General features: G+C 47.1%; 1 protein-coding gene across 2 annotated transcripts in view; it reads left to right on the forward strand.

Annotated features, from left to right (window-relative positions):
- The first annotated feature begins 20,918 nt into the window (after positions 1 to 20,918).
- FucT6 (alpha-(1,6)-fucosyltransferase 8) overlaps positions 20,919 to 25,180 on the forward strand; it is a 628,228-nt gene continuing 623,966 nt past the window's right edge. For both annotated transcript variants that reach the window (XM_070083038.1, XM_070083039.1), the window contains exon 1: positions 20,919 to 21,174. The gene's annotated coding sequence lies outside the window, so the exon portion shown is untranslated. The remainder of the gene's footprint in view (positions 21,175 to 25,180) is intronic.

The following is a 25,180-nucleotide window of genomic DNA, read 5'->3' on the forward strand; positions in this document are numbered from 1 at the left end:
AGTGGTGGAGGTGGGAGTGGTGGAGGGTGTAGTGGGAGTGGTGGAGGGTGTAGTGGGAGTGGTGGAGGGTGTAGTGGGAGTGGTGGAGGGTGTAGTGGGAGTGGTGGAGGGTGTAGTGGGAGTGGTGGAGGGTGTAGTGGGAGTGGTGGAGGGTGTAGTGGGAGTGGTGGAGGGTGTAGTGGGAGTGGTGGAGGGTGTAGTGGGAGTGGTGGAGGGTGTAGTGGGAGTGGTGGAGGGTGTAGTGGGAGTGGTGGAGGGTGTAGTGGGAGTGGTGGAGGGTGTAGTGGGAGTGGTGGAGGGTGTAGTGGGAGTGGTGGAGGGTGTAGTGGGAGTGGTGGAGGGTGTAGTGGGAGTGGTGGAGGGTGTAGTGGGAGTGGTGGAGGGTGTAGTGGGAGTGGTGGAGGGTGTAGTGGGAGTGGTGGAGGGTGTAGTGGGAGTGGTGGAGGGTGTAGTGGGAGTGGTATCATAATCTCAGCTTACCAACAATGGTACTCTGAGCTCTGATATAAACTCAATATTTCTCCTTCACAACAACAACACAAAACATAATACAACATTTTTCCAACAGTTGTATTAAGAATGTCACAAACACAACAAACTTTGTGCCGGACTTCACTCATGGTTTTTTCCTGAAATTTTTGACTGCATTCCAAATGGAATTGAAAATATTTGTATTCCTAATGGAGGATCATAACTTGATCAGCCAGGCTGTTACTGCTAGCTGCACGCAGTCCAACGTACGAACCACAGCCCGGCTAGTCAGGCACTGATTTGAGGAGCTTGTCCAGCACAGGTCCTAGGACTGACCCCTGTGGAACCCCGCTCGTCACAGGCGCCCACTCTGACACCTCGTCACGTACCATGACTCGTTGTTGCCTCCATGTCAGATATTCTCTGATCCATTGCAGTGCCTTTCCTGTTATGTGTGCCTGATCCTCTAACTTTTGCAGTAACCTCTTGTGAGGAACTGTGTCGAAGGCCTTCTTGCAGCCCAAAAAAATGCAGTCGATCCACCCCTCTCTCTCGTCTTACTTCTGTCACCTTGTCATAAAACTCCAGTAGGTTTGTGACACAGGATTTTCCTTCCCTGAAACCGTGCTGGTTGTCAATTATACACATGTTTCTTTCCAGGTGCTCCACCACTCTCCTCCTGATGACCTTCTGCATGACTTTGCATACTATACACGTTAGTGATACAGGTCTCTAGTTTAATGCCTCATGTCTGTCTCCCTTTTTAAAAATTGGGACTACATTTGCCATCTTCCATACCTCAGGGAGTTGCCCAGTTTCAATGGATGTGTTGAAGATCTTTGTTAATGGCACACACAGCATCTCTGCTCCCTCTCTAAGGACCCATGGAGAGATGTCTGGTCCCACCGCCTTTGAGGTGTCAAGTTCACATAGCAGCTTCTTCACCTCCTCCTTGGTTATGTGTACCTCATCCAGCACTTGTTGGTGTACCCCCCTGTTCTGATTTCCTGGAGTCCTACTGGTTTCCACTGTAAATACTTCTTTAAATCTCGTGTTGAGCTCCTGACATACCTCTCGGTCGTTTCTTGTGAGCTCCCCATCACCCTTCCTCAATCTGATTACCTGGTCCTTGACTGTTGTTTTTCTCCTGATGTGGCTATACAACAGCTTCGGGTCAGACTTGACTTTCGATGCTATGTCATTTTCATATTGTCGCTGAGCCTCCCTTCTTATCTGTGCATATTCGTTTCTGGCTCTTCGGCTAATCTCTTTATTTTCCTGAGTTCTCTGTCTTCTGTACCTTTTCCATTCTCTAGTACACCTAGTTTTTGCCTCCCTACACCTTTGGGTGAACCAAGGACTCGTTCTGTTCTTCCCATTATTTCTGTTTCCCTTGGGAACAAACCTTTCCTCTGCCTCCTTGCATTTTGTTGCCACATAGTCCATTTCTTGTACTGGTTTTCCTGTCAGTTCTCTCTCCCACTGAATGTCTTGCAGGAAGTTCCTCATGCCTGAGTAGTTCCCCCTTTTGTAGTTTGGTTTTTCCCATCCTATTCCTGCTACTCTCTCTACTTGAAGCTCAACTATGTAGTCAGAGCACAGAACCACATGATCACTAGCTCCTAGGGGCCTTTCATACATGATATCCTCGATGTCCGAGCTACTTAAGGAGAATACAAGGTCCAGTCTTGCTGGATCATCCTCACCTCTCTCTCTGGTAGTGTCTCTAACATGTTGATGCATGAGGTTTTCCAGTACCACATCCATCATCTTGGTTCTCCATGTTTCAGGACCCTCATGGGGCTGCAGGTTTTCCCAGTCAATCTCCTTGTGATTGAAATCACCCATAACTAGTAACTTTGCTCCCCCCATGTGTGCTCTTCTGGCCACCTCGGCTAGTGTGTCGACCATTGCTCTGTTGCTCTCATCATATTCTTCTCTTGGCCTCCTGCAGTTCTGTGGTGGGTTGTACATTACTGCAATTATCACCTTATGTCCCTCAGACTGGATTGTTCCTACTAAGTAGTCCCTTTTGCCCGTGCCATCCATTCCTTCCATTTTCTCAAAACCCCACTGGTTTTTAATGAGCAGTGCAACTCCTCCTCCCCCTCTCCTCCCTCTGTCTTTCCTGAGGATTTGATATCCGGATGGGAAGATTGCATCTGTTATTTTGCTGGTGAGTTTTGTTTCTGTGAGTGCTATTATGTCTGGGGATGTCTCCTTGATTCTTTCATGCCACTCCTCACACTTATTTGTTATTCCATCTGCATTTGTATACCACACCTTCAACTTCTTTTCTAAGACTGTGGTTTGGGAGGTATATTAGGGTTGAGGAAGTGGGAGACCTGATGAGAAACTATGGGTGGTTGCTGTGGGGGTGGAGTTTGTAATGCAGTGGGTGGGGGCATTGGATATGGCATGAGTGTTTTGGTTTAGAATGTTTGGTTGCACTGGGGTTGACCTGGTTGGGGGGCTTCTATAGGAAGTTGTAAGGGAGGCTGTATTTGATCTTTCTGGGTCTGGGATCTCCTGTCTGTCTCCTCCATCCCCTCTCTTTCCTCCTTTGTACCATCTTTCTCAGTTTCTGCCTTCTCGTGTTCTGTTGCGGTCGAGATACACCTTCCTGTATGCCGGCATATCCCTTAATCTTGCTTTCTCCTGCAGGATCCTGTTCCAAGTCGATTCTGCCTTGAAAGTCACTTTCATAAGCCCTGTTCTTCTTCTTGCAAACCCCCCTATTCTCCGAAAATTTTCCAGCTGGGTCATGTCATCTTCTCCTATTGCTTTTATGCTTTCAATTGCTTTTTTTTCCCTTGTTTTCTTGCTTCATATGTTTCCCCTTCAACTTCCTGGAGCCTATACACAAAGATTGACCTCTTCCTTTCATTCTCCCACTGCATATCCTTGTGTATCCACTCATTCAATTTAATTTCCTCCATTGCAGCTTTCCTTTCTTCAGTTTCACTATCTATTGTACTTGGGCTCTGTGGCCTGTCATTTTCCCTTCTCGGCTTTCCCTGGGCTCTGCTGTGGGCTGTTAGGGCCTCCACATATAGCTTAGATCTTTCATTTATTACAGTCCCCTCTGATAGAGCTTCTACTTACAGTTTTGCTCCTTTCCCTACAGTCCCCTTATTTGTGACTGAGGTAGCAGTCTCTGATGTCAATCCCAAAATGTTCTCTAGTTCTTTAGGCTGTTTCAGATTTTTCAGTTCCTCTTCTAATGTCTGTATCCTAGCCTCTGCTACTATGACTTGCATCTCCCACTTCCTGCTTTCCGTATCTATCCTCTCTTCCATTCTCATGCTAAGTTCTTCTAGTTTCTTTTCCCATTCATGTTCCCTTCTTGTGAGCTCTGCTGCCCAATCTTCCTTTGCAGATTCATCCTCCTGCCCCTTGGTTTTCCTTCCTGCTCTCTGGCAACCCATTTTTTTTTTATTTTGAATGCCTCAGAATGGAAAACTTACGTAATTCTGTGTGTTAGGTTAGTAGTGTGTTTGTCAGAGTGTGGGGGGGGAGGTAGAGGAGGAACTGTGGACAGTGGCTATATGGGAGAGAGGGGTGGGGAGGGGGATTTAGGGGGGAATATGGGGAGTGAGAAGGAGGGAGAAGTAATGGGGTGAATGGGAGAGGGAGAGGGGGAAGGAGGGAGAGGTGGGGAGGAGGAGGGTGACTGAGAGAGGGGGGGGATCAGGGGAAGGAGTGAGAGGTTGGTGGGGAGGGGGCAGTGTGTGTGTGTGTGTGTGTGTGTGTGTGTGTGTGTGTCAAACTGGATACGTAAAACTTGCAATTTTGGCTTAAATAGCAATGCCCGTGTTGCCGAATACAGCAATAATTTTGCAAAAATCATTCTAAAGCTATCGAAAAAATATATAGTTGATTGTGTTTGTTTATTATTAAATTATTGTAAGCCTATCTACAATATATTTAGTTGCATCAGGCTAAATTAAATTGTGCTTTATATAATAAACGTTAGGTAAGTTTTCTAAGGTTCTTTTGGTACAAAATTATTAATTTTTACATTAAAACAAATAAAAAATATGTCTTTAACTGTATAAGAGTAAAATTTAGAAACGACTTAATTTCAAATGAGTTCTTGCTAATTGACCAATTTTACGTATTCGGCACGACACACATACACACACACACACACACACACACACCAGTGAAAGAAATACAGTGAATAGTTTATGTATCGACAAGAAAGGGAAGTGGATAGTCACCAGGACATCACTTCGAGTTGGGTGTGAGTTCAAATTAACCGCCAAGCTGTTTGTGAATGGTCCAACTCTCCTAGTACGATAAAGAATAGGATATCAGGTAGTCAATAACAAATAGCAATTGGTAATTCATGGTAGAACGGGGCGAGCACACAGGTGAAGCATTGAAGACATAAGCTAGTAGGTGAGTGTGGGTCTGGCCAGGTGGCTGTGGATCAGGTCAGGTGGCTGTGGATCAGGTCAGGTAGAGCACTGTAGACTACGTGTCAAACACAAACTCCACATACATACTCATACACCATAACACACAATCCCACCACTACTTTTCATACCCTTAATAAACCCACACTCATATAGTGACACACACACACACACCTAGTAGCAATCACTGAAGAGGCGGGGCCAGGAGCTGAGTCTCGACCCCTGCAACCTCAATTAGGTGAGTACAATTAGGTGAGTACACACACACACACACACACACACACACACACACACACACACACACACACACACACACACACACACACACACACACACACACACACACACACACACACACACACACACACACACTGGAGGACAGGAGAGATAGGGGGGACATGATAACGACTTACAAAATACTGAGAGGAATTGACAAGGTGGACAAAGACAGGATGTTCCAGAGACTGGACACAGCAACACGGGGACACAGTTGGAAGCTGAAGACACAGATGAATCAAAGGGATGTTAGGAAGTATTTCTTCAGCCACAGAGTAGTCAGGAAGTGGAATAGTTTGGGAAGCGATGTAGTGGAGGCAGGATCCATACATAGCTTTAAGCAGAGGTACGATAAAGCTCATGGTTCAGGGAGAGTGACCTAGTAGCGACCAGTGAAGAGGCGGGGCCAGGAGCTTGGACTCGACCCCTGCAACCTCAACTAGGTGAGTACACACACACACACACACACACAATAAAGAGATTAGATGAAGAGCCAGAAACGAATATGCACAGACAAGAAGGGAGGCTCAGCGACAATATGAAAATGACATAGCATCGAAAGTCAAGCCTGACTCGAAGCTGTTGTATAGCCACATCAGGAGGAAAACAACAGTCAAGGACCAGGCAATCAGACTGAAGAAGGGTGATGGGGAGCTCACAAGAAACGACCGAGAGGTATGTCAGGAGCTCAACACGAGATTTAAAGAAGTATTTACAGTGGAAACCAGTAGGACTCCAGGAAATCAGAACAGAGGTGTACACCAACAAGTGCTGGATGAGGTACACATAACCAAGGAGGAGGTGAAGAAGCTGCTATGTGAACTTGACACCTCAAAGGAGGTGGGACCAGACATCTCTCCATGGGTCCTTAGAGAGGGAGCAGAGATGCTGTGTGTGCCATTAACAAAGATCAACACATCCATTGAAACTGGGCAACTCCCTGAGGTATGGAAGATGGCAAATGTAGTCCCAATTTTTAAAAAGGGAGACAGACATGAGGCACTAAACTAGAGACCTGTATCACTAACGTGTATAGTATGCATAGTCATGCAGAAGATCATCAGGAGGAGAGTGGTGGAGCACCTGGAAAGAAACAAGTGTATAATTGACAACCAACACGGTTTCAGGGAAGGAAAATCCTGTGTCACAAACCTACTGGAGTTTTATGACAAGGTGACAGAAGTAAGACGAGAGAGAGGGGTGGATCGACTGCATTTTTTTGGACCTCAAGAAGGCCTTCGGCACAGTTCCTCACAAGAGGTTGCTGCAAAAGTTAGAGGATCAGGCACACACAACAGGAAAGGCACTGCAATGGATCAGAGAATACCTGACAGGGAGGCAACAATGAGTCATGGTACGTGGCGAGGTGTCAGAGTGGGCGCCTGTGACAAGTGGGGTTCCACAGGGGTCAGTCCTAGGACCTGTGCTGTTTTTGGTATATGTGAATGACATAATGGAAGGGATAGACTCAGAAGTGTCCTTGTTTGCAGATGATGTGAAGTTAATGAGAAGAATCAAATCGGACGAGGATCAGGCAGGACTACAAAGAGATCTGGACAGGCTACAAGCCTGGTCCAGCAACTGGCTCCTTGAGTTTAACCCTGCCAAATGCAAAGTCATGAAGATTGGGGAATGGCAAAGAAGACCGCAGACACAATATGGTCTAGATGGCCAAAGACTGCAAACCTCACTCAAGGAAAAAGATCTGGGGGTGAGTATAACACCGAGCATATCTCCTGAGGCGCACATCAATCAGATAACTGCTGCAGCATATGGGCGTCTGGCAAACCTATGGATAGCATTTCGATACCTCAGTAAGGAATCGTTCAAAACTGTATACCATTTATGTCAGGCCCATACTGGAGCATGCAGCACCAGTTTGGAATCCACACCTGGTCAAGCACGTCAAGAAATTAGAGAAAGTGCAAAGGTTTGCAACAAGACTAGTCCCAGAGCTACGGGGATTGTCCTACGATGAAAGGTTGAGTGAAATCGGCCTGACGACACTGGAGGACAGGAGGGCCAGGGGAGACATGATAACAACATATAAAAGACTGCGCGGAATAGACAAGGTGGACAAAGATGGGATGTTCCAGAGATGGGACACAGAAACAATTGAAAGTTGAAGACTCAGATGAATCAAAGGGATGTTAGGAAGTATTTCTTCAGTCATAGAGTAGTCAGGCCATGGAATAGCCTAGAAAGTGACGTAATGGAGACAGGAACCATACATAGTTTTAAGGCGAGGTATGATAAAGCTCATGGAGCAGGGAGAGAGAGGACCTAGTAGCAATCAGTGAAGAGGCAGGGCCAGGAGCTATGAATCGACCCCTGCAACCACAAATAGGTGAATACACGTGGGACACCGCGTGCACGAGTCAAGCCTCCCTTGTTCCATGAATATAAGTATTTTTGAGGGCTACCCAAGTGTACTGCAAAGGTCGTTAAGTGCATCAAGGTAGTGAACAATCCTTGAAGCAATTTACAATTTGCCCTGAGCCACATAAGTGATACTTGGTGGCGCATTCAGAGTGGGTAGGCCTAGTGTGCTCCAGGCGACGTTGTTACGTGTCACCCAAGACAGATAATAAAGTGAAACAAATGTGTGACCAGTGAAAGATATACAATGAATAGGGTATATTATATATCAAGAAGAAACAGAGGTGGATCTATGCCAGGACATCACATTGAGCTGGACAATCTACAGGCTGTTCATAAGAACATAAGAACATAAGAATGTAGGAACACTGCAGAAGGCCTACTGGTCCATACGAGGCAGGTCCTTATCAAAACGACATCTACCTAAAGCTACTCAAGAAACAACTCCCGCACCCCCCAACACCAATCAAACCCAGCCCCTCCCGCTCATATATTTGTCCAGTCTCTTCTTAAAGCTACCCAAGGTCCTAGCCTCTATCACCCCACTGGGAAGACTGTTCCACGCATCTACAACTCTGTTAGAAAACCAGTACTTACCTATGTCCTTTCTAAATCTAAATTTATCCAACTTAAATCCATTATTCCTGGTTCTTACCTGGTTCGACACCCTCAGTACTTTATTAATGTCTCCCTTGTTTATGCCCGTCATCCACTTATACACTTCAATGATATCTCCCCTCATTCTACGCCTCTCCAGAGAGTGGAGATTTAAGGCTTTAAGTCTATCTTCATACGGGAGGTTCCTTACACAGTAAATCATTTTAGTCATTCTTCTCTGTATGTTCTCTAATGAGTCTATGTCCATCCTGTAGTAAGGGGACCAAAACTGAGCAGCATAATCTAAATGAGGCCTCACTAGTGATGTATAGAGCTGTAAAATAACTTTTGGACTTCTGTTACTTATACTTCTTGAGATAAATCCAAGTAATCTGTTGGCCTTGTTGCGCACACTGAGGCACTGCTGTCTTGGCTTTAGATTTCTGCTTACCATGACTCCCAAGTCTTTTTCACATTCTGTATGACCAAGCTCTACTTCACCTAGATTATAGCTTCGAGGGTTATTTTCATTACCAAGGGCAAGTACCTTACACTTATCCACATTAAACTTCATCTGCCATTTCTCAGACCAAGACATTAATTTGTTCAAATCGTCCTGGAGTTCATTGATATCCTCCTCAGAGTGAATTATACGGCCTATCTTTGTATCATCAGCAAACTTACTCATGTCACTAGTAATCCCTTCATCAAGGTCATTAATGTAAATTATGAACAAGAGAGGGCCTAAAACTGATCCTTGTGGAACGCCACTAGTGACTAATCCCCATTCAGATTTCACTCCATTAATGGTAACTCTCTGCTTTCTATTGGTAAGCCATGCCTCAATCCATGCTAGAACTTTACCTCCTATACCATGAGCTGCCACTAAAATCCAAATAAACAATATCATATTCCTTATCACTGTCAACTGCCTCAAATGTTCTATTGAAGAACGTCAGTAAGTTTGTCAGGCAGGAACGACCTCTCGTGAATCCATGCTGAGATTCATTTATCAAGTTATGCTATTCAAGGTGACTTCTGATAATGTCAGCTATAATTGATTCTAATAACTTGCCCACTATAGATGTCAGGCTTATTGGACGGTAATTTGAAGGAGTGGACTTATCCCCTGATTTGAATATAGGAACCACATTAGCCATCTTCCACATCTCTGGCACAACACTGGTAAGGATGGACGCATTGAATACACTCGTTAATGGCTGACTAAGCTCCATCTTGCATTCCTTAAGTATCCTTGAAAACAACTCATCGGGTCCCGGGGACTTATTTTGTTTCAGTTTGTCTATCTGTTTAATAACCATGTCCCTCGTGACAGTAATATTAGTTAACTTAAATTCATCAGGAACTAAATAATTGTTAATTACTGGAATCTCATTTACATCTTCCTGTGTAAAAACTGACAAAAAATAGTCATTAAATAAGGAACACATTTCCAGTTCATTATCCGTCAGCTGTCCATTCCCAGATTTCAGAGGTCCTACTTTTTCCTTCACCTTCGTCCTATACACTTGAAAGAACCCCTTTGGATTAGTCTGATTCATTAGCAACTCTAATTTCATAGTCACGTTTAGCCTTTCTAATCGCCTTTTTTACTTCTCTTTTAAGCTGAACATATTGGTCAGTAAGGTTAACCTCTCCTCTTCTGATGCGCCTATAAATTCCCCTTTTCTCCCCTAATAGATGCTTTAGCCTCCTGTTAACCCATTTGGGATCGTTATTATTAGACCTAATTTCTCTCTGGGGAATGTATATACTCTGGGCACTGTGTACATTATTAAGAAAACAATCATAAAAGCAGATCCCTTCATATTCATAAGTATGATTATCGTCAATAAAATCATTAGCTAAATAACCCCAATCAAGATTAGACAGATGTTCCCTAAGTCCATTATAATCGGCAGAACGAAAATCGGGGATTTTTACTGTATTATCATTATTCTTGCATTCCCAATTAATGCTAAAGGTGATGGATTTGTGATCATTTGCGCCAAGCTCTTCAGTGATCTCCAGATTATTCACGAGTGTTTCCTTATTTGACAAGACTAGGTCTAGCAAATTATTACCCCTGGTAGGTTCAGTTACACTCTGTTTCAGAAAACAGTCCTGAACTGTTTCCATGAAGTCACTGGACTCTAGATTACCTGTCAAAGAATTCCAGTCAATTTGGCTAAAGTTAAAGTCCCCTACTATGACTACGTTACTGTGTCCAGAAGCCCTAACAATTTCGTCCCAAAGAAGTCTCCCTCTATCGTGATCCAAGCCTGGAGGTCGGTATATTACACCTAGAATTAGTTTTTCTTGACCCTCCACGAACTCTACCCAAACAGACTCTGTTACTGCTCCATCTATTTTTATACCTTTTTTATGCAACAATTAATATTTTCTCGAACATACAATGCAACTCCTCCCCCCTTCCCATTACATCTATCCACATTGAATAACTTAAATCCCTGAATATTACACTCAGCAGTCATATCCCGACTCTTTAAATCATACCACGTTTCAGTTAATGCAATGATATCAAAGTTCCCAGCACATGCTACCAAACGTAGTTCATTAATTTTATTTCTTGCACTTCGACTGTTAGCATAAAATACCATCATATGTTTTTTCTTCTGCACATTTTTCCTATTCATCTTTGTTTTTACACAATTTCTGAAATTATCATTACCCAGAGTTACTCCATGACAGTTACTATTAAGATTCTTAATATCAGAGCATAAGTCAATATATCCATATTCATTATTAATCATTTCAAAACCCATACCTCTAACTAATCCTAGTTTAAAGTCCTAACAACCCCCTCAACTGAGTTAGCAAGAAAACCCACACCTGCCCTGGATAAGTGAACCCCATCCCTGGCATACATGTCATTTCGGCCATAGAAGTTGTCCCAGTTGTCAATGAATGGTACTACATTATCCTTACAGTGTTTATCCAGCCAACAATTAATACCAATTGCTCTGGACAACCATTCATTACCAACACCTCTTCTTGGCAAAATGCCACATATAACAGGGCGCCCCCCCTTCTTCCTAATCATGTCTATAGCTGTCCTGAACTTTCTAACTAAATCCTCACTTCTACGCTTGCCTACATCATTGCCTCCAGCACTGAGGCAAATAATAGGATTGATCCCATTACCGTTCATGATGTTGTCAAGCCGGCTAACAATGTCCTCCATCCCAGCCCCAGGAAAGCATACCCTTTGTCTCCTACTCCTGTCCTTCAAGCAGAATGCCCTATCCATGTATCTAACCTGGCTATCCCCAACAACAACAATATTCTTACCTTCCTTGTTGTCGTTCGTCGTGACGATCCCAGTAGTAGACTCACATTCGTCGGGTAGCACCGAGAATGCGTTGGAGGTTTCCACGGGAGTTTCTACAGCAGTCTCTTTCTTCTTCATCGTTTCTGGCTTTCCATTCGTCTTCTTGATCGTCAACTTCGTCGTCCCCTGCTGTCCAACCACTGACCACGATCCCTTTTTGACCTGAGGACTCGAAACAGGAGGACTACTACGAATCCTCTTGTTTTCCTCGGTCAATCGCCGTATCTCCATCTTCGCTGCCCTCAATTCTTCCTTAAGTTGCTGGTAAAGTTGCTCGATGGAGGGCATCTTGGTTCAGTCCACGGGAGCAAACAAGACACTTCTTCACAGAGTTAAGTACAGGTCAGCACTCAAAGTACAGGTCACCACTCAAGAGCACACAAACAGGTCTTCACTGAGCTAAGTACACGTCACCACTGGGCTAAGTACACGTCACCACTGTTCACAAGTATTCACCTATGCATGGTTGTTGGGTGTGAGTTTTGGTTTCCAATTAACCGCCAAGCTGATTGTGAACCGTCCAACTCTCCTAGTACGATAAAGAATAGCTATCAGATACTCAATAAGGAATAGCAATTGGTAATTTATAGAACAAGGTGGAAGTAAAAGTAGGTAGGCTTGGGTCAGGTCACAAGAGGGTGTGGCCAGGTAAGGGAGCACTGCAAACACACATTTATTCACCACAACACACAATTCTACCTACCTTTCAGACACATATAGTTACACACACACACACACGCACACACACACACACACACACACACACACACACAAACACACACACACACACACACACACACACACACACACACACACACACACACACACACAGGAACACTCCATGGGAAGGAACTAAAACACATCAGAGGATGCAATGGGAGTCACAGTGGGAGGTGGAAAGGGAGAGATCAGTGTTTGTCTATGGGCTAGACGAAGCTAAAGGGGAAACTTATGAGGAAAGAAAGCAGGAGGAGAAAAAAGTGATTGAAGGTATCATGAAGGTGATAGGCGAGGGGGAAATGACCCAGGTGGCAAATTTTCGGAGAATCGGGTGGTTCACAGAGAAAAGGAATCGGCCTCTCAAAGTAATTTTCAAGGCAGAATCAACTCAAACCATGATCCTGCAGGAGAAAGCACGGCTGAGAGGCAGGCAGGAGTTCATGAGTGTGTACCTCGATCGAGACAGAACACAGGAGGAAAGGAGGACGATGAAAGAGAGAGTTCAGAAACGAAAGGAGAAATGGGAGGAAATGCAAAAGGAGAGCAGAATAACCCAGGAACAAGTGGAAGGACAAGCACACCCCCAGAAACACCTGCAGAAGGGCCCCAGCCACGACACCCCCAAGGCAACTGAACAATCCAAACCAACCATCACACACCGATCCCTCTGTTCCCACCCCCTGCACCACAGTTACAGTATTAGAACAGAAGTTGAAGGTTTGGTACACAAATGCAGATGGATTAACGAATAAACATGAGGAATGGCAAGAAAGAATCAATGAGAAGTCCCCAGACATCATAGCAGTTACAGAGACAAAACTCACAGGGACAATAACAGATGCAATCTTCCCACCAGGATACCAGATCATGAGGAAAGATAGAAGGGGCAGAGGGGGAGGTGGGGTTGCTCTGCTAGTAAAAAAACAGATGGAAATTCGAGAAAATGGAAGGCATAGATGAGATGGGAGAAAGAGACTACATAGTAGGTACACTTCAGTCTGGGGAACACAAGGTGGTCATTGCAGGAGGCCAAGAGAGGAATATGAAGAGAGCAACAGAGCAATGGTGGACGCACTTGCTGAGGTGGCAAGAAGAGCTCACTCCAGAGCAAAGTTGCTGGTTATGGGGGATTTCAACCACAGGGAGATTGACTGGGAAAACCTGGAGCCACTTGGGGGTCCCGAAACATGGAGAGCCAAGATGATGGACGTGGTGCTGGAAAACCTCATGCACCAACATGTTAAGGACACTACCAGAGTGAGAGGGGAGGATGAACCAGCAAGATTGGACCTTGTGTTCACCCTGGGCAGTTCAGACATTGAGGACATCATGTATGAGAGTCCCCTAGGAGCTAGCGACCATGTGGTTCTGTGCTTTGAATATATAGTAGAGCTGCAAGTGGAGAGAGTAACAGGAGTTGAATGGGAAAAGCCTGACTATAAAAGAGGGGACACATAGGGTTGAGGAACTTCCTGCAGGAGGTCCCATGGGACAGGGAACTGGCAGGAAAGCCAGTAAATGAAATGATGGAATATGTAACAACAAAATGCAAGGAGGCAGTGGAAAGGTTTATTCCCAAGGGCAACAGAAACAACGGGAAGACCAGAACGAGCCCCTGGTTTACCCGACGGTATAAGGAGGCAAAAACAAAGTGCAATAGAGAATGGAAAAAGTACAGAAGGCAGAGAACACACGAAAATAGGGAGATCAGTCACAGAGCCAGGAACGAGTACACACAGGTAAGGAGGGAGGCCCAGCGACAGTATGAAAATGACATAGCATCGAAAATCAAGACTGACCCGAAACTGTTGTATAGCCACATCAGGAGGAAGACAACAGTCAAAGAACAGGTGATCAGATTAAGGACAGAAGGGGGAGAACTCACAAGAAATGACCAGGAGATATGTGAGGAGCTAAACAGGAGATTTAAAGAAGTTTTTACAGTAGAGACAGGAAGGGCTGTGGGAAGTCAGTACAGAAGGGAACATCAAGAAGGAATATACCACCAAGTGTTGGATGACATACGAACAACCGAGGAGGAGGTGAAGAAGCTGCTAAGTGACCTTGATACCTCAAAGGCTATGGGACCGGACATCTCCCCAAGGGTCCTTAGAGAAGGAGCAGAGATGCTGTGCATGCCTCTAACCACAATCTTCAACACATCCCTTGAAACTGGGCAACTACCTGAGAAATGGAAGACAGCAAATGTAGTCCCCATATTTAAGAAAGGAAACAGAAACGAGGCACTAAACTAGAGACCTGTGTCTCTGACATGTATTGTGTGCAAAATCATGGAGAAGATTATCAGGAGAGTGGTCGAACACCTGGAACGGAACAAGATTATAAATGAAAACCAGCATGGGTTCATGGAAGGCAAATCTTGTATCACAAACCTCCTGGAGTTTTATGGCAAGGTAACAGAAGTAAGACACGAGAGAGAGGGGTGGGTTGATTGCGTTTTCCTAGACTGCAGGAAGGCCTTTGACACAGTTCCCCACAAGAGATTAGTGCAGAAGCTGGAGGATCAGGCGCATGCAACAGGGAGGGCACTGCAGTGAATCAGGGAATACCTGACAGGGAGGCAGCAACGAGTCATGGTACGTGAAGAGGTATCACAGTGGGCGCCTGCGACGAGCGGGGTCCCACAGGGGTCAGTTCTAGGGCCAGTGCTATTTTTGATATATGCGAATGACATGATGGAAGGAATAGACTCTGAAGTGTCCCTATTCGCAGATGATGTGAAGTTGATGAGAAAAATTAAATCGGATGAGGATGAGGCAGGACTGCAAAGAGATCTGGACAGGCTGGACATGTGGTCCAGAAACTGGCTTCTCGAATTCAATCCTGCCAAATGCAAAGTCATGAAGATTGGGGAGGGGCAAAGAAGACCGCAGACAGAGCATAGGCTAGGTGGACAAAGACTACAGACCTCACTCAGGGAGAAAGACCTCGGGGTGACCATAACACCGAGCACGTCATCGGAGGCACACATCAACCAAATAACTGCTGTAGCATATGGGCGCCTGGCAAACCTGAGAATAGCGTTCCGATACCTAAATAAGGAATCGTTCAAGACACTGTACACTGTGTATGTTAGGCTCATACTGGAGTATGCAGCACCAGTCTGGAACCCACACCTGGTCAAGCACGTCAGGAAGTTAGAGAAAGTACAAAGGTTTGCAACAAGGCTAGTCCCAGAGCTCAGGGGAATGTCGTACGAGGAAAGGTTGAGGGAAATCGGACTGACGACACTGGAGGACAGAAGGGTCAGGGGAGACATGATAACGACATACAAGATACTGCGAGGAATAGATAAGGTGGACAGAGATAGGATGTTCCAGAGAGGGGTCACAGGAACAAGGGGTCACAACTGGAAGCTGAAGACTCAGACGAGTCACAGGGACGTTAGGAAGTATTTCTTCAGTCATAGAGTCGTCAGGAAGTGGAATAGCCTAGCAAGTGAAGTAGTGGAGGCAGGAACCATACATAGTTTTAAGAAGAGGTATGATAAAGCTCAGAAAGCAGAGAGAGAGAGAGGACCTAGTAGCAATCAGTGAAGAGGCGGGGCCAGGAGCTGAGTCTCGACCCCTGCAACCACAATTAGGTGAATTAGGCGAGTACACACACACACACACACACACACACACACACACACACACACACACACACACACACACACAAACCTAGTGCTCTAGGGAATGGAAGAAGTACAGAAGGCAAAGAACCCAGGAGACTAAGGAAAACAGTCGTAGAGCCAGAAATGAACATGCACAGGTAAGAAGGGAGACCCAATGACAATACGAAAACGACATAGCAGCGAAAGCCAAATCTTTCCCGAAGCTTTTATACAGCCACATCAGGAGGAAAACAATAGTCAAGGACCAGGTAATCAGGCTAAGGAAGGAAGGAGGAGAGACAAGAAATGACCGCAAAGTATGTGAGGAACCCAATAGGAGATTCAAAGAAGTGTATGCAGAGGAGACAGAAGGGACTCCAGAAAGATAGGGAGGTGGGGTCCACCACCAAGTGTTGGACACAATACACACAACCGAGGAAGAAGTGAAGAGACTTCTGAGTGAGCCTAACACCTCAAAGGCAATGGGGCCAGATAACATCTCCCCATGGGTCCTGAGAGAGGGAGCAGAGGTGCTATGTGTACCCCTAACAACAATATTCGACAAATTTATCGAAACAGGGAGATTACCTAAGGTATGGAAGGCAGCAAATGGAGTCCCAATTTTTAAAAAAGGAGACAGACATGAAGCACTAAACTACAGACCAGTGTCACTGACATGTATAGTATGCAAAGTCATGGAGAAGATTATCAGGAGAAGAGTGGTGGAACATCTAGAAAGGAATGATCTCATCAACAGCAACCAACATGGTTTCAGGGATGGGAAATCCTGTGTCACCAACCTACTGGAGTCCTATGACAGGGTAACAGCAGTAAAACAAGAGAGAGAGGGGTGGGTAGATTGCATTTTCTTGGACTGTAAGAAGGCGTTTGACACAGTTCCACACAAGAGATTAGTGCAAAAACTGGAGGACCAGGCAGGCATAACAGGGAAAACGCTACAATGGATCAGGGAATACTTGTCAGGAAGACAACAGCGAGTCATTGTACGTGGCGAGGTGTCAGAGTGGGCACCTGTGACGAGTAGGGTCCCACAGGGGTCAGTCCTAGGACCAGTGCTGTTTCTGGTATTTTTGAACAACATGACGGAAGGAATAGACTCCCTGTTTGCAGATGATGTCCCTGTTTGCAGATGATGTGAAGTTGATGAGAAGAATTCATTTGGACGGAGACCAGGCAGAACTACAAAGGGATCTGGACAGGCTGCAGGCCTGATCCAGCAATTGGCTCCTGGAGTTCAACTCCACCAAGTGCAAAGCCATGAAGATTGGGGAAGGGCAAAGAAGACTGCAGATGGAGTACAGTCTAGGGGGCCAGAGACTATAAACTTCACTCAAGGAAAAAGATCTTGGGGTGAGTATAACACCAGGCACATCTCCTGAGGTGCACATCAACCAAATAACTGCTGCAGCATATGGGCGCCTAGCAAACCTAAGAATCGCATTCCAACATCTCAGTAAGGAATCGTTCAGGACCCTGTACACCTTGCACGCCAGGCCCATATTGGAGTATGCAGCACCAGTTTGGAACCCACACCTGGCCAGGCAGGTCAGGAAATTAGAGAAAGTGCAAAAGTTTGCAACGAGGCTAGTCCCGGAGCTAAGGTGCATGTCCATTGAAGAGAGGTTAAGGGAAATCTACCTGACGATACTGGAGGAAAGGAGAAATAGATGGGATATGATAACATATAAAATACTGAGAGGAATTGACAAGGTGGACAGAGACAGGATGGTCCAGAGATGTGACACAGCATCTCTAGACCAAATGGAAGTTGAAGACTTAGATGAGTCACTGATGTTAGGAAGTATTTCTTCAGTCACAGAGTTGTCATAAAGTGGAATAATCTGGAAAGTGATATAGTGGAGGCAGGACCAATACATAGCTTTAAGAAGAGGTATGATAAAGCTCATGGAGCAGGAAGAGTGACCTAGTAGCGACCAGTGAAGAGGCGGGGCCAGGAGCTGTGACTCGATCCCTGCAACCAGTTAGGTGAGTACACATCCTACACTTCTGCACCCTCCCCCACACACACGTTAAAATCATGTCTTCTCTCACCTAGTTAAACACGATACCACCTACATATTTAATTAAACATTAAATCGAACGTATCATTAATAAGTTGGCAGTACAAATTATAAACAAGTATGAGCACTGGCTTTATGTTTACACATATACACAAGCCATACATCACTATATTGTTAATCGAAATTAATTTAGATATACCATACTAAGTATGTTATAATGGGACTTTTCATAATAAATTATGACTGGCACTACTCCTGTCCATGTTGACAACATACAAAATGGCGCTAATACTAAATACATGAAATACACAGTGCTACACATTCACAAATATTCTCTTTAATACAGTGGTGATTAATATATTAATATGTTGATATTCTTAAAATATTTATTGTGAAGTTCATGTTGTTAGTGTATGTGTAGAGCATGAAGATAACCCATGGGAGTTGTTGCAGGTGTCTCTGGCTGGCGCGTCCCTAACCCTCAGGTTATGTATTGTGACCTGCAGAGATGTGATGGTGTCCAGGCCTGTCCAGCCCCTCCCTCTCATACCCTCCACTACCTCCTTCTCACACCCGCCCTCTTCTACCTCCCTCTCACACCCTCCACTACCTCCTTCTCACACCCTCCACTACCTCCCTCTCACACCCTCCACTACCTCCCTCTCACACCCTCCACTACCTCCCTCTCACACCCTCCACTACCTCCCTCTCACACCCTCCACTACCTCCTTCTCACACCCTCCACTACCTCCTTCTCACACCCTCCACTACCTCCCTCTCACACCCTCCACTACCTCCTTCTCACACCCTCCACTACCTCCTTCTCACACCCTCCACTACCTCCCTCTCACACCCTCCACTACCTCCTTCTCACACCCTCCACTACCTCCCTCTCACACCCTCCACTACCTCCCTCTCACACCCTCCACTACCTCCTTCTCACACCCGCCCTCTTCTACCTCCCTCTCACACCCTCCACTACCTCCTTCTCACACCCGCCCTCTTCTACCTCCCTCTCACACCCTCCACTACCTCCTTCTCACACCCGCCCTCTTCTACCTCCCTCTCACACCCTCCACTACCTCCTTCTCACACCCGCCCGCTTCTACCTCCCTCTCACACCCTCCACTACCTCCTTCTCACACCCGCCCGCTTCTACCTCCCTCTCACACCCTCCACTACCTCCTTCTCACACCCGCCCTCTTCTACCTCCCTCTCACACCCTCCACTACCTCCTTCTCACACCCGCCCTCTTCTACCTCCCTCTCACACCCTCCACTACCTCCTTCTCACACCCGCCCTCTTCTACCTCCCTCTCACACCCTTCCTCCACTACCTCCTTCTCGCACCCGCCCTCTTCTACCTCCCTCTTACACCCTTCCTCCACTACCTCCTTCTCACACCCGCCCTCTTCTACCTCCCTCTCACACCCTTCCTCCACTACCTCCTTCTCGCACCCGCCCTCTTCTACCTCCCTCTTACACCCTTCCTCCACTACCTCCTTCTCACACCCGCCCTCTTCTACCTCCTTCTCACACCCTTCCTCCACTACCTCCTTCTCACACCCACCCTCTTCTACCTCCCTCTCACACCCTCCACTACCTCCTTCTCACACCCGCCCTCTTCTACCTCCCTCTTACACCCTTCCTCCACTACCTCCTTCTCACACCCACCCTCTTCTACCTCCCTCTCACACCCTTCCTCCACTACCTCCTCACACCCGCCCTCTTCTACCTCCCTCTCACACCCTTCCTCCACTACCTCCCTCACACACCCGCCCTCCTCTACCTCCCTCACACACCCGCCCTCCTCTACCTCCCTCACACACCCGCCCTCCTCTACCTCCCTCACACCCGCCCTCCTCTACCGCCCTCACACACCCGCCCTCCTCTACCTCCCTCAAACACCCGACCTCCACTACCTCCCTCACACACCCGCCCTCCTCTACCTCCCTCACACACCCGCCCTCCTCTACCTCCCTCACACACCCGCCCTCCTCTACCTCCCTCACACACCCGCCCTCCTCTACCTCCCTCTCACACCCATCCTCCACTACCTCCCTCACACACCCGCCCTCCTCTACCTCCCTCACACACCCGCCCTTCTCTACCTCCCTCACACACCCGCCCTCCTCTACCTCCCTCTCACACCCTTCCTCCACTACCTCCCTCACACACCCGCCCTTCTCTACCTCCCTCACACACCCGCCCTCCTCTACCTCCCTCTCACACCCTTCCTCCACTACCTCCCTCACACACCCGCCCTCCTCTACCTCCCTCACACACCCGCCCTTCTCTACCTCCCTCACACACCCGCCCTCCTCTACCACCCTCTCACACCCTACCTCCACTACCTCCCTCACACACCCGCCCTTCTCTACCTCCCTCACACACCCGCCCTCCTCTACCTCCCTCTCACACCCTTCCTCCACTACCTCCCTCACACACCCGCCCTTCTCTACCTCCCTCACACACCCGCCCTTCTCTACCTCCCTCACACACCCGCCCTCCGCTACCTCCCTCTCACCCCCTTCCTCCACTACCTCCCTCACACACCCGCCCTCCTCTACCTCCCTCACACACCCGCCCTCCTCTACCTCCCTCACACACCCGCCCTCCTCTACCTCCCTCACACACCCGCCCTCCTCTACCTCCCTCACACACCCGCCCTCCTCTACCTCCCTCACACACCCGCCCAACTCTACCACCCTCACACACCCGCCCTCCTCTACCTCCCTCACACACCCGCCCTCCTCTACCTCCCTCACACACCCGCCCTCCTCTACCTCCCTCACACACCCGCCCTCCTCTACCTCCCTCACACACCCGCCCTTCTCTACCTCCCTCACACACCCGCCCTTCTCTACCTCCCTCACACACCCGCCCTCTTCTACCTCCCTCACACACCCGCCCTCCTCTACCTCCCTCACACACCCGCCCTCCTCTACCTCCCTCACACACCCGCCCTCCTCTACCTCCCTCTCCCATCCCCCTCCCACCCAGGGACCCTCCCCAGGTCCCTCCATCCCACTGCTGCCAAGTCAGTCGCGTTGTAACAGTGGTGGTGGGAGGGTGTGCTGCTCCGCAACTCCACCGCACACCTCGCTGGCTCCTGTCAAAAGCCACTTCTGTCAATTAAGCAGATTGTGTTAACTTGCTGAGGCTAAGATATTGATCACTGTATGTGCCACAAGTGTTGCTAAAGTGTTATAGTGCTGGTGTTGGGATTTCCTCTATATCAAGGATAGTTTTGCAGCTTCTAGGCTTGTGAAGGACTTGTGTGGCAGTGCTGATTGACTTGGTAAGTGTCCTTGACATCCTGCCTCACATTACTCTCTCTCTCTCTGCTTTCTTTTTACGTTTATGTGAGGTTTTTCCTTGCCAACGACAACGGAAATAAGTCACTTTGCCTTAGTTTTTTTGGGTTATCCAAGGTAATTAAAACATATGTTACTATATATAATACTTTGTTTAACAAGCATTTGTAAGTGTTTTTCACGTGGATTACCTTTGTGTTTTTAATTTTTAATAATTAAGTTATTACAAGGGCCCCAGTGGGGCTATGCTAGGTAATTACATATATGCTGCTGTGTATGATAATATACGTAACTGTATTTATGTGTACCTGCGCCTAAATAAACTTGACTAGTTTTTAACAAGTCTCTGTTTTATGTCAGTCTGCCTGGAGGAACGTACGGTCCTGATGACGTAGTTATTGTCTGTAGTTACTGCCGGGCTCCTGATAAACTGAAGTTATAACGTTTGTAATTGTTGCGAGAGGCACAGTTATGTCGTTACTTTCCACTAACTTTCACTGCTGGTGAGTGAATGAGTGGGCAGTAAACAGGGTACGTGCCCTAACTTCCCAATAACTTTCACTGCTGGTGAGTGGGCAGTAAACAGGGTACGTGCCCTAACTTGCCACTAACTTTCACTGCTGGTGAGTGGGCAGTAAACAGGGTACGTGCCCTTAACTTGCCACTAACTTTCACTGCTGGTGAGTGGGCAGTAAACAGGGTACGTGCCCTAACTTGCCACTAACTTTCACTGCTGGTGAGTGGGCAGTAAACAGGGTACGTGCCCTAACTTCCCACTAAAGTTCACTGCAGGTGAGTGGGCAGTAAACAGGCTACGTGCCCTAACTTCCCACTAACTTTCACTGCTGGTGAGTGAATGAGTGGGCAATAAACAGGGTACGTAACCTAAGTTTCACTGCTGGTGAATGGGCAGTAAACAAGGTACGTGCCCTAACTTCCCACTAACTTTCACTGCTCTCATACCTCCGCCAACTTTTTATTGCCTTCAACTCTGATTTATGCCATTTCTTCTGTCAAGTTCCCATTTCTTCTGCCAAGTTCCCATTTCTTCTGCCAGGTTCCCATTTCTTCTGCCAGGTTCCCATTTCTTCTGCCAGGTTCCCATTTCTTCTGCCAAGTTCCCATTTCTTCTGCCAGGTTCCCATTTCTTCTGCCAGGTTCCCATTTCTTCTGCCAAGTTCCCATTTCTTCTGCCAGGTTCCCATTTCTTCTGCCAGGTTCCCATTTCTTCTGCCAAGTTCCCATTTCTTCTGCCAGGTTCCCATTTCTTCTGCCAGGTTCCCATTTCTTCTGCCAAGTTCCCATTTCTTCTGCCAGGTTTCCATTTCTTCTGCCTGGTACCTATTTCTTCTGCCAGGTTGCCATTTCTTCTGCCAGGTTGCCATTTCTTCTGCCACGTTGCCATTTCTTCTGCCAGGTTGCCATTTCTTCTGCCAGGTTGCCATTTCTTCTGCCAGGTTGCCATTTCTCCTCCCAGGTTCCCATTTCTTCTGCCAGGTTCCCATTTCTTCTGCCAGGTTCCCATTTCTTCTGCCAAGTTCCCATTTCTTCTGCCAGGTTCCCATTTCTTCTGCCAGGTTCCCATTTCTTCTGCCAAGTTCCCATTTCTTCTGCCAGGTTTCCATTTCTTCTGCCTGGTACCTATTTCTTCTGCCAGGTTGCCATTTCTTCTGCCAGGTTGCCATTTCTTCTGCCAGGTTGCCATTTCTTCTGCCAGGTTGCCATTTCTTCTGCCAGGTTGCCATTTCTTCTGCCAGGTTGCCATTTCTCCTCCCAGGTTCCCATTTCTTCTGCCAGGTTGCCATTTCTCCTCCCAGGTTCCCATTTCTTCTGCCAGGTTCCCATTTCTTCTGCCAGGTTCCCATTTCTTCTGCCATGGTTCCCATTTCTTCTGCAATGGTTCCCATTTCTTCTGCCAGATTCCCATTTATCCTGCCTGGTTCCCATTTCTTCTGCCAGGTTGCCATTTCTTCTGCCAGGTTGCCATTTCTTCTGCCAGGTTCCCATTTCTTCTGCCAGGTTCCCATTTCTTCTGCCAGGTTGCCATTTCTGCCAGGTTGCCATTTCTTCTGCCAGGTTCCCATTTTTTCTGCCAGGTTCCCATTTCTTCTGCCAGGTTCCCATTTCTTTTGCCAGGTTCCCGTTTCTTCTGCCAGGTTGCCATTTCTTCTGCCAGGTTGCCATTTCTTCTGCCAGGTTGCCATTTCTTCTGCCAGGTTGCCATTTCTTCTGCCAGGTTGCCATTTCTTCTGCCAGGTTGCCATTTCTTCTGCCAGGTTGCCATTTCTTCTGCCAGGTTGCCATTTCTTCTGCCAGGTTTCCATTTATTCTGCCAGGTTGCCATTTCTGCCAAGTTCCCATTTCTTCTGCCAGGTTCCCATTTCTTCGAATCCCTGGTTCCCGTTTTTTTTTTTTGCTCCCTGGTTCCCATTTCTTCTGCTCCCTATTTCCCGTTTCTTCTGCTCCCTGGTTCCTATTTCTTCTAATCCCTGGTTCCCGTTTCTTTTGCTCCCTGGTTCCCATTTCTTCTGCTCCCTATTTCCCGTTTCTTCTGCTCCCTGGTTCCCATTTCTTCTAATCCCTGGTTCCCATTTCTTCTGCTTCCTGGTTCCAATTTCTTCTAATCGCTGGTTCCCGTTTCTTCTGCTCCCTGGTTCCCATTTCTTCTAATCCCTGGTTCCCGTTTCTTCTGCTCCCTGGTTCCAATTTCTTCTAATCGCTGGCACCCGTTTCTTCTGCTCCCTGGTTCCCATTTCTTCTAATCCCTGGTTCCCGTTTCTTCTGCTTCCTGGTTCCCATTTCTTCTAATCCCTGGTTCCCGTTTCTTCTGCTTCCTGGTTCCCATTTCTTCTAATCCCTGGTTCCCATTTCTTCTGCTTCCTGGTTCCAATTTCTTCTAATCGCTGGTTCCCGTTTCTTCTGCTCCCTGGTTCCCATTTCTTCTAATCCCTGGTTCCCGTTTCTTCTGCTCCCTGGTTCCAATTTCTTCTGATCGCTGGTTCCCGTTTCTTCTGCTCCCTGGTTCCAATTTCTTCTAATCGCTGGCACCCGTTTCTTCTGCTCCATGGTTCCCATTGCTTCTAATCCCTGGTTCCCATTTCTTCTGCTTCCTGGTTCCCATTTCTTCTAATCCCTGGTTCCCGTTTCTTCTGCTCCCTGGTTCCAATTTCTTCTAATCGCTGGTTCCCGTTTCTTCTGCTCCCTGGTTCCAATTTCTTCTAATCGCTGGCACCCGTTTCTTCTGCTCCATGGTTCCCATTTCTTCTAATCCCTGGTTCCCGTTTCTTCTGCTTCCTGGTTCCCATTTCTTCTAATCCCTGGTTCCCGTTTCTTCTGCTCCCTGGGTCCCATTTTTTTCTAATCCCTGGTTCCCGTTTCTTCTGCTCCTTGGTTCCCATTTCTTCTAATCCCTGGTTCCCGTTTCTTCTGCTCCATGGTTCCCATTGCTTCTAATCCCTGGTTCCCATTTCTTCTGCTCCCTGGTTCCCATTTCTTCTGCTCCCTGGTTCTCATTTCTTATAATCCCTGGTTCCCGTTTCTTCTGCTCCCTGGGTCCCATTTCTTCTAATCCCTGGTTTCCGTTTCTTCTGCTCCCTGGTTCCTATTTCTTCTGCTCCCTGGTTCCTATTTCTTCTGCTCCCTGGTTCCTATTTCTTCTGCTCCCAGGTTCCTATTTCTTCTGCTCCCTGGTTTCTACTTCTTCTGCTCCCTGGTTAATGTTTCTTCTGCTTCCTGGTTTCTATTTCTTCTGCTCCCTGGTTTCTATTTCTTCTGCTCCCTGGTTCCTATTTCTGCTCCCTGGTTCCTATTTCTGCTCCCTGGTTCCTGTTTCTTCTCCCTGGTTTCTATTTCTTCTGCTCCCTGGTTCCTGTTTCTTCTGCTCCCTGGTTTCTATTTCTTCTGCTCCCTGGTTCCTGTTTCTTCTGCTCCCTGGTTCCTGTTTCTTCTGCTCCCTGGTTTCTATTTCTACTGCTCCCTGGTTTCTATTGC

The sequence above is a fragment of the Cherax quadricarinatus genome, chromosome 8, assembly GCF_038502225.1.
Source record: "Cherax quadricarinatus isolate ZL_2023a chromosome 8, ASM3850222v1, whole genome shotgun sequence".
Classification (NCBI taxonomy): Eukaryota; Metazoa; Arthropoda; class Malacostraca; order Decapoda; family Parastacidae; genus Cherax; species Cherax quadricarinatus.